This window comes from Lonchura striata, chromosome 30 (genome assembly GCF_050655825.1).
Source record: "Lonchura striata isolate lonStrDom1 chromosome 30, ASM5065582v1, whole genome shotgun sequence".
NCBI classification, from domain to species: domain Eukaryota; kingdom Metazoa; phylum Chordata; class Aves; order Passeriformes; family Estrildidae; genus Lonchura; species Lonchura striata.
Window position 1 is genome coordinate 2,121,791 of NC_140732.1, and position 9,411 is coordinate 2,131,201.

A 9,411-nucleotide genomic window follows, 5' to 3' on the forward strand; every position below is an offset into this window, starting at 1 on the left:
GCAAAACATCGTAACCAGCTTTGGGAACGTGGACTGATGGTGCAACGACCCCCATTGGACCTAAAAATACACAACGTTAAACCTGGGGATTGGATATTGATTAAAGTGCGGAAGGAAGAAACCCTAAAGCCCAATTGGGAGGGACCTTATCTTGTTTTGTTGACAACAGAAACAGCCGTCCGGACTGCTGAGCGTGGATGGACTCATGCCAGCCGCCTTAAAGGCCCAGTAACGAGACCTCACTGGAAAGTAATCAGTACCCCAGGTGACACCAAGATAACCCTGAAAAGATAACATAATGATAAAGACGTTATTTGATTTTTTTGCTGCATTACCTTTTGGTATAAAGTGTGTATTGCTGTTTATATATGCTATAATTACTTCTTTTTTTTTATTTATTATATATAGAAGCGTACAAAGTGTGTTGAAGGAAATTGCTAAATATATGTAGCCACACCATAGTGAATATAGAAGGTATGCTGATGTAAATAATATATATGTACTCTAAATATATGAATTTGTAGTAATGATATAAACTATAATTGTTATCCATTTGCTTGTTTTAGGTATAAAGTATGCCAGGATAAATGGTGGACACACTGTGAAGGTAGATACCTTCAATATCATTATTACCATTCCAACAAACCAGTCCCCCTTTGTGGTTGAAATCTTGGCTATAAAGTGTAGAGGGGAAGTACTAACTGTGTCTTGCTTTGCCCCATTAGTTCAAGATGCAAAGTGGGAAGCCTATATAAAGAGGCAGAAATCCCGAAACAGCTGTTCTCCTGAAGAATTCCCTTGCTGCCGAGAAGATGATAACCCCCGTGACTCGACGCAACCGAGTCAATGGGCGAGGCAGAAGAGGAACAAACCGTGGAGAAAAGAACCAGAACAATGGGACGCAGAGGCAGCAATGGCCGAACTTCCCCAGGATTGGTAAAAATATACTTAAATTGGCAAAATTGACAGACACCCTTTTTCCTGGTATACCGTTAGTCTTGATATTGATAATAACCCAAGCAGAAAGGGGAAATTCTCATGAACCATTTAAATGGGAATTAATATCTTGGGAAGGAACGAGAACAATAGCCACTTTTAGCAACCCAGGTCCACCTGAATTCCTAGTAAAACTTTGTGATTTAGTACCAATACATTGTGAAAAAGGACCTCCATTTTATATATGCCCGGCCTCTGGACCGTCTTACTGTAATTATCCCAGACATTATTATTGTAGTTATTAGGGATGTGAAACAATAGCCTCGGGCTAGTCAGTAAAGGCTCCTGATAAATATATAAAAGCAACCTAGACTCCTAATGAATGTATACAGGAGTAGTCCAGGATACTATGTCTGAACTCCGGAAAAGGTTAAATCAACGTAAAAAAGATCGTGAGGCGGGCAGGTCATGGTATGAAAATTGGTTTAATGTTTCACCTTGGCTAACCACTTTGTTGTCTGCCTTAGCAGGACCACTGATTATATTGATGCTGGGACTTATATTTATGCCTTGTATATTGCGCTGTATTTTACACGATGTTAAACAACGATTTAACATAGCTCAACTACTTATTTTAACTACAAAGTCGGGGGCAAAATAGAAAAGTGCATCTATTGATGAGGATGAAGATTGTTGTGAATGTGTTGTGCCACGTAGGGGCTACGCCTATTGTAATTGTGAAGTATTACCTTGTGAGTGCTATGATAAATGTTGGGATTGTAGAAAAAGGTTTATTTGCAGTGCCGAAAGTGAAAGCAATGTCTAATAAACAATAATGGGATAAAACAAGAAAATGGGGAAATTTGTGGAAAACCACAGACTGAGGTATTGTTTATTAAGATATATATATAAAGGTTAGGAAACGGACTCGTGAGAAACCACAGACGGCGGATAGGAAACGGAGTGTGAGAAAATACAGACTGCTTACAGACTAAGGTATTGTTTAGGAAATGAGGATACGCAAATAGCCTGCGGACACAACATTTGCAAGATAAAGAAAAATCACAAACACTTAACACCTGGGGACTGACGATACAAGATAAAGATAACCACAATTACGGCTTACGTAAACAGAAGGAAACTGCAAACAAAGAAGCCTGTCAGGACTTCATGGAAAGAACGGAATAAAAAGAAGACTGTTTAGACGAATCGGGACAGCAGAGAGGGAGCAGAGACTCCCCGGCCGTCCAGTGCTGTTTTTGCTCATATCCTACTTGCTGTAATTAATTAAATTCTAATTGGATTATGATCCGTTGTGGCGTAAATTTATAACATTGATATATTTTATTTTGATGATTTAAAAAACCAAAATAAATTAAACATAAATAAACAAATGGAGAATGTGAGACCAGGACCTGCTAGCCAAGAGGTTATGGGAGTGCAGCTCATTTGATGTGCCAGTGTGTCACCACATCCTTTCCTCGCTGGGCATCTCCTCTTATTCTTTTGCCATAGTTTCTTTGTGTCATTTGTGCTGCTCTTTGCTACTTGGTATTACAATGGGACCACCATTGACAGGTTTGGGGGACAATGGACCCAAAAGATGCTGTACAGCCAAAAGTGCCGGCTCCAGGGGCACAAGGGCGCCGTTGTGCTGCGGGAGACCGCGATGCCCTGAGCGGGGCCGATGCTGCGCCGCGCCTTGGGCACCCCTGCCCGGCCCCAGCCCGCTGCCATTGCCCGGCCCGGGACGCTGCGCGGCCGCGCTCACTCCCCGCTCGTTCCCCTCGCAGCTCCGGCTGCCGCCCTGCCGGGCCTGGCCTCAGCCCCGCCCGGCCGCCCCGCGACTTCTCCCGCTGGCCCCGCTCACTCAGCAGCCGCGCCCGCTCCGAGACGCGATCCCGGCACACTCGCCTGATGGCCCCCTGCAAGCCAAGGCCAGCGCCGGGCTGAGCTCGCCGCCCGCCGCCCGCCGGCTTCCGCCGCCCTCCGTCTGTTCCCGGGGCGCCGGCGGCGAGCCGGGTCCCGCAGCAAACGCTGCCGCAGCCGCCGCTGCCCAGCAGGGCCCTCCCGGCAGAGCTGCTCCAGGGGAGGCTTCTCTGCCCCTGCGGGCGGCACCGCGCTCCCGCTGTTCTGCCCCGGCAGCCCGAGCGCCCGGCGCGCTGCTGCTTGCCGAGCCGCCCCGGGCTGCGGCGGCTCGGGGCCGGCGGCCGAGCTGCCGAGCGGCGGAGCTCGGGGCGGGGAAGCGCCTGGGGGAGCTCCCGGCGACGGGGCGGGAGCCGGGCGGCAGCGGGGCGGCTCCAGGCGGAGCTGCGGCAGGGGCTTCCTTCGGGGCTGGGGCCGGGCCAGAGGCCGCGCCGGGCAGAGCCACGGGACGCTGCTGCCCCGCCACGAACAGAGTGAGGAACTCTTCCAGAGGCTCCTGCGGAGGCGCCACAGCCACTCTGGAGAGAGCCTGGCGGAGGCGAGACCCTCGCGGGCCGAGCATGGCCGGGCAGGGGCCGAGCCACGCACGGGTGCCTTGCGGGACTCGGCGTGAGCCGGGCTGGGAAAGGCGGAACACGGACGGCACGGGACGAGATGGCACGGGAGTAGGGGACAGAGAGCGAGCAGAAAGTTGAGCGCAAGTCCGATCGAACGAGAGAACTGCTGCTGCTGCTGCTGCTGCTGCTGCTGCTGCTGCTGCTGCTGCTGCTGCTGAGGTGCCGGAGCTGGCGGCCGTTCGTCCATTGCCTCTGCAAACCCAACGGAGGAGCTGCTGCGGACCCCGTGAATGAATGAAAGAAACAAACAAATAAAAACCCAAAGTAATTCCTATCAGAGAAGTAACCAATCAAGGAAGCAATAAAGAAGAGTGTTGGCTTGTGGCTTCTTTCTTTGGGTGAGACGAAGCATTTCATGGGGAAGAATTGCCTCTTCTGACAGTTTTGTGAGAGTGGAGCATTTAATTTTCAAGTAGAAAAGGGAAATCACGTCAGTAATTCCATGTCTTTTCATCCTCTGTTGAGACAGTTGCAGGCTGCCAAAAGACATGGTCTGCAATATGGAACTTGGTGCCACGTTTCTTTTTCTGTCAGAGGATGAAGAGGGGAAGTATCCCAGAATCACGGAGCCGTGGCATGCTTTGGCTTGGAAGGGACCTGAAAAATCACATGGTTGCCATCCTGCTGCTGTGGCGGGGGACCCCTCGCACTAGACTGGCTTGTCTAGAGTTCCATCCAGCCTGGCCATGAACACTGTCAGGGATGGGACATCTACACCTTCTCTGGGCAACCTGTTCCAGGAGAGTCTTTTTCTGAATCCCTCATCTAAAGCGACTCTCTTTCCATTTGGATCCATCCTCTCTCGTCCCGTCCTTGCCTGCCTTTGTACAAAGTCCCTGCCCAGCCTTTCTAGTAGGTTGCCCTCAGGTACTGGAATGCCACAGTTGGGACAAGCCTAAGTCTAAGTCTCTTTTCCAGGCTGAAGAAGCCGAGCTGCGTCAGCTGTGTCAGCCTTTCCTTGCAGGAGAGGTGCTGCAGCCCTTGCACATCTCGCTGTCCCTCCTCAGCAGCGGCTGCAGCGTGTCCACGTCCTTGCTGTCCGTGCTGGGAAGAGCCGGACGCGGCCCTGCAGGTGCAGTGTCAGGGCGGGGAGGAGACACGGCCCTGCCTGTGGCTCCAGGAGCAGCACTTGGCGAGTGGCTGCCCGCCCTGCAGAGAGCCGGGCCCTTGTGCCTGCCCTTCTCCCCAGGGCGCCTTTCCCTGCTGCTCGCTTCTCCCATGGCTCGGGGAAATGCACCCTGTGCCCCCCTCGGTGCCGCCCCTCGCCGCTGCCCCCGGGGCTGCCCGGCGCCATCTTGAGGGCCCCAGGCCTCGGCCTCACCGTGCTCACCCAAAGGCCGTGAAAAGCAGACAAAGACACACACCCAGAAAGTGCCCTGTGCTACCCAGGTCAATCTTTTGTCTACAGCATGAGCTTGCTTTCAGAGTCTGCATAAGACTGTAAAATCACCAGGAGAAACGAGCATGAACAAGTTCTGCTATGGCAGTATCTCAAGGCTTTGAGGGAGAGGGTTGTGAGGGCCTATTAACTCACAGGGATGCACAGAAAGTGTTGAAATGGAAAAAATAGTCAAAACCATTTAGAACTGGGAAGGAAAATCTGAGACACTGGCAGCTAGCACCTCAGAAACACGTGGCTTTTGCTCCTATCATCTGAGAGCTTGCTGAGCAGGAGCAATTCTTTGAATTGCATCAGCGTGGCCATGGCAGGAAAGGGAAGCGAGCAGATGGATTTAGTTTCTCCTGCCACCCCCTGAAATCCCAGTTCTCATTTGTGTGCGCTGCAGATTCTGCATCAGGGGCCTGTGGCCCTGAGTGGGTGGCCGCCGCCTAAAATTTGGAACGGCGCAGGATGTCTCCCAGACCAAGCCTGCCACCAACTCAAATGTCTACTGCCCTGACAGTCCCAAGTGCTCCCTGCAAACTGAAATCAGCAACCTGGGGTGGCGATCTTTGTTTCACAGAGCAAATGGCCGCTGTTTGTGTTCAGGGGCCTGTGGCCCTAAGTGGGCAGCCACCTCCAAAAAATCCAAACAGCGCAGGATGTGTCCCAGGCCCCCCAACCTGCCACCACCTCGAACTTGCTCTGCCCTGACAGTCCCAAGCTCACCTGGCAACCTGACACCAGGAACCTGGGGTTGCGAGCTTTGTTTTCCAGGGAAAAGGGCCGGCGTTCTTGGTCAGGGGCCTGTACAGGGCCCTGAGTGGGCTGCCGCCTCCAAAAAATCCGACCGGCACAGGACGTGTCCCAGAGCCAACGTTCCACCACGTCAAACTTGCTGCACCTTCCCCTGGCCTTGCTCACTCCTGTGCACCTGCTACTGAGAGAAAGTGACTGTGAAGCCTGGGTCACCTATTTTCACCCGGGAGAACTGCTCCAAATACACAGGAATCTCCAATATGCAGGAATCTCCCAGTATGCAGGAATCTGTGTCACCAGTGAGGAAGAAGACACTATCTAGACAGCACTGCAAACCAGAGGAAACCTGATTCTAGGCAGCTTCCTTGCAACTGTCTCCCTTATAATTGATATTTTATTGTTTCCTTTGCAGGCTTGCGCTTATCAATGACACTTTGCTGCACGAAACAGCTGGAAGACTTCTACCTCCTTTGCCAAATCCTGGGGCAAACTGCGGTGATAAATGAGCCCTGAAACAACATGATTGATAGTTCTGTAGCCTCAAGGTGCACTGCAGATCCTTTTGTACAAATCAACTCTTGCTTAAGTCTCCTTAAATTTCTCAGGGTGACCTCTCTTCTTCCCTCTCTCAATTCTTGTTATTAATCACTGAAAGTCTACCTTCCTTTTTAAAATGTTATTTTAATTAAGGGTCATATATTTCCATTTATTTTCCCTTCAAGTAACATTGGGCCTCAACCACTGTCAGCTCAAAGGGGACAGTGTATGTCTGGTCAAAGAAAACACTGCTTGTAAAGACAAGAAGGCTGCTGGGCTCTTGGCAAGTGCATGCGCAGAGACACTGATCCATGTGCTGATGAGCTGCTCTCACTGCTCCTTCATTTGCAGAAGCTGCCAGTTAAAATCACAGCTGGAAACAAATTAAATCTGACTTTCTGACTTGCCAGAATGCACTATCTTTGGTACCTCTGATGCCTTTTTGGCATCTAAGACACCTTTTTGGGCTACCTGAAAACAGAAGCCAGACAAAATTAAGGCAATAAAAAAGCATTTCTATTTATTGAACGGCCTTCAGGTACATTTAGGGCAGATGAAGCCCCACCAGGGCTGCACCCAAAAATGGACCACGGCTCACAGGTTTTCACACTTTTAGAAGTTTGGGCCATTTGCATATTGAGGGTTCATCTTCCAATTCCAGCTTCAGGTAATGAAATCATTTACCCCAAGTTTGCTCCCCCCAGCTCACTTTTGTTTCCATCTCTGGGGTCCTGCAGCAGTGAGGTGTCCTTGACTGCCAGGCCTGGAGAGGAATTGCTGTGTCTGCCCAAAATGGGAAAGCAGCAGCTCACACTGTGTGTGGAGTTTGGAGTTATACACTAAAGAACTGCAGGGTTAGAAATCGATGGAAAATATAAAATCTGAAATGCTAAGGCATCACCTGTGGTAAGGGAAGGTAACAATGGTACTGCAGAGAGCACCTGCCCAGCTGGGGCTTTACCTGCTGTTAGCAGGGAGTTCACAGCTGGAGCCCTAAATCTGCTCTAAGGCTACTTTGATGCTGCCATTCATTTCCAGGCACTTTGGGAGGACAGCTGAGTGACAAAAGCTTCAGGTTTCCCATCTGAGTGGTGACTCTCTTGTCTGGGCTAAGCAGTACATTAAGTTGCCTTGGAATCTCCATGTGGGAAGTGCCATATAGTGCAAAGTATTTCTATTGGTGCACTAGAATAAAGATTTATTAGCAAAAGCCAAGAAATCTCTGCAGCAGGACAAAGCCTCCTAAGTCAGCCTTGTAGCACCACACCGGGGCTGAGAAGTCCTTCAGACTCTCACAAGTGGGAGTTATCCTGGTGATGGGAAGAGCAGTGTTCAGGGAGAGGAACCCAGTCGGTTCTGCTTTCAGGGACTCTTCACTGAGCCCAGCCACAGCATGGATGTCCATGAAGGCAATGGGTGCCCTGAGTTACATTAGTTTTTAGGAAGATTCATTGCATAAAAACATTGTGAAGCATTCCAATGATGCCTCGGGTTTTAACTTTTCTATTTTTCACATTCCGGGCTGCTTTAGTGTGTGGGTCTGGGCTTCGTATTAGGGGATGGTGAGCCCTCTGTACAGAGCAGAGAGACAAAACAATTCCTTCTCTAGCTGGGGACCAAGGACAAATCATCCAAATCTCAGGCCCAAGGGCACAAACAACGTGGGTTGAAGAGAGAAAAACAAGCAGGATGGGACTTCATGGGCTAAAGCTAGAATTGAACAATTGACTCCAATATGCAAATGGAGCAGAAGTGATCAAAGTGAGAGACCCTGTGAGCAGTTGTGCATTTTGTGACCATTTTGGGTTCACCTGGGCTGTAGACATGGCTGGAGTCTTGTACTGCTCAGGGTGTATCCATTGAGGCCTTTTCATAAATCCCTACTGTTATAAGTTGAGGCGAATAATTTGATTCAGCCTGTTAAGATCAATTAATAATTTTATTAATTACAGCAAGCGATAGCAAGCAAAACAGCGCTGGGTTCAGCTGGGAGCCTGGCTCCGCCAAAAGCTGACAACCTTTCCTTCTCTTCAGTCCCTTTTTATCTTGCATGTGTGGGGGTGATGAGTCTCGTTCCACCGTGGTTATCAGTCCCAAAAACAATGGATTTCACAAGTGGGGTGGTGTGTCTCCTTCCACTGCGGTTTATCAGTTTTCAGCAACAATGGGTTTCCACTGCGGTTATCAGTTCCAGCCAGTCCTGCAAAATCTTTCACAATCTTTGTTTGTGGTTACCAGTCAAGCCTGTAAATTCCATGTCCCGACTTCCCCCCCTTTTATCGTAATTTCATACTTTTGATGAACAAACAAGTCAATGCAGTTTCTCACACCTACTTTATTCATTAACTCAGTCTAGCCTCTGTTCTAGGGCAGCCTTTACAAGGCATCAGTTTGGTCAGAATTACATACTAAAAACTCTAAAATTCTACTTTTGCACCCTGTGTCAATTCACCTATTACACTACTCAAACCCTTTTGGCTTGTAATTCCTCATACAGTGTTGGCAGCCTCTCCCAGAAAGTAAAACCAAAGCCATAGGTGCTTTTGACTTCTTGTCAGGGTCTCCGAGCCCCCTGCCAGGGTCTCGAGACATCCAGGGCAGCCAGAGGGATGTCCTGGACTCCAACAGTAAGATCCTTTGGATCCTAAGTCATATTATTTCTTCCCTAGCTGTGAAATGAATGGTACCTTTAACTCAATGCTGTATATACCTACTAGTAGTCTCTTTTTGTCTTTTTTCCTGAGTAGTATTAGTTTGTTTTAAGCCTTATGTCTGTTTTGTGTCTATTAAAGAAAGAATTCATTCTCTAACAGACTGTGTCAGCTATTCTTAAAAAACTTGTGAACCAGAGTGGGTTTTGGGGTGCTGGCCACCTCAATAAACTTCCTGCCTGCTGCCAGAGACCTGGGCAAGGAACAGGGGCTTATCTAAACCCCCACATGCATTTGTAAAAGTGAGTCCCAGCTGGCCCCAGCTCACCAGGCAGCTGGTACCGCTCTGCCCCGCTGACACCTGCAAGGGCAGCAAAACCCACAGCAGCAGTGCCTCAGCCTGGCCAGAAGGCACTTCTCACACCAGTGGCTTTATTGGGGTGCAGGTATTTTGCAGCAGTTCCAATGCCTAGCTCCTCCTCCCTGGGCAGAGCATCTCACAATGGGTCATTATGAGTCACGAGGTGTGTCCTTAATCACCTGCTCCTGGACAGTGTTATCTCTGAGTCATGGGGCAAGGCATTGATGGGGCTATTAACAGCAG

The 9,411-nt window shown here is 49.6% G+C and overlaps 1 pseudogene; it reads right to left on the minus strand.

The window, feature by feature from the left end:
• Positions 1–2,621: 2,621 nt before the first annotated feature.
• LOC146764951 (uncharacterized) lies at positions 2,622–4,382 on the minus strand (annotated as a pseudogene).
• Between the last annotated feature and the right edge of the window lie 5,029 nt (positions 4,383–9,411).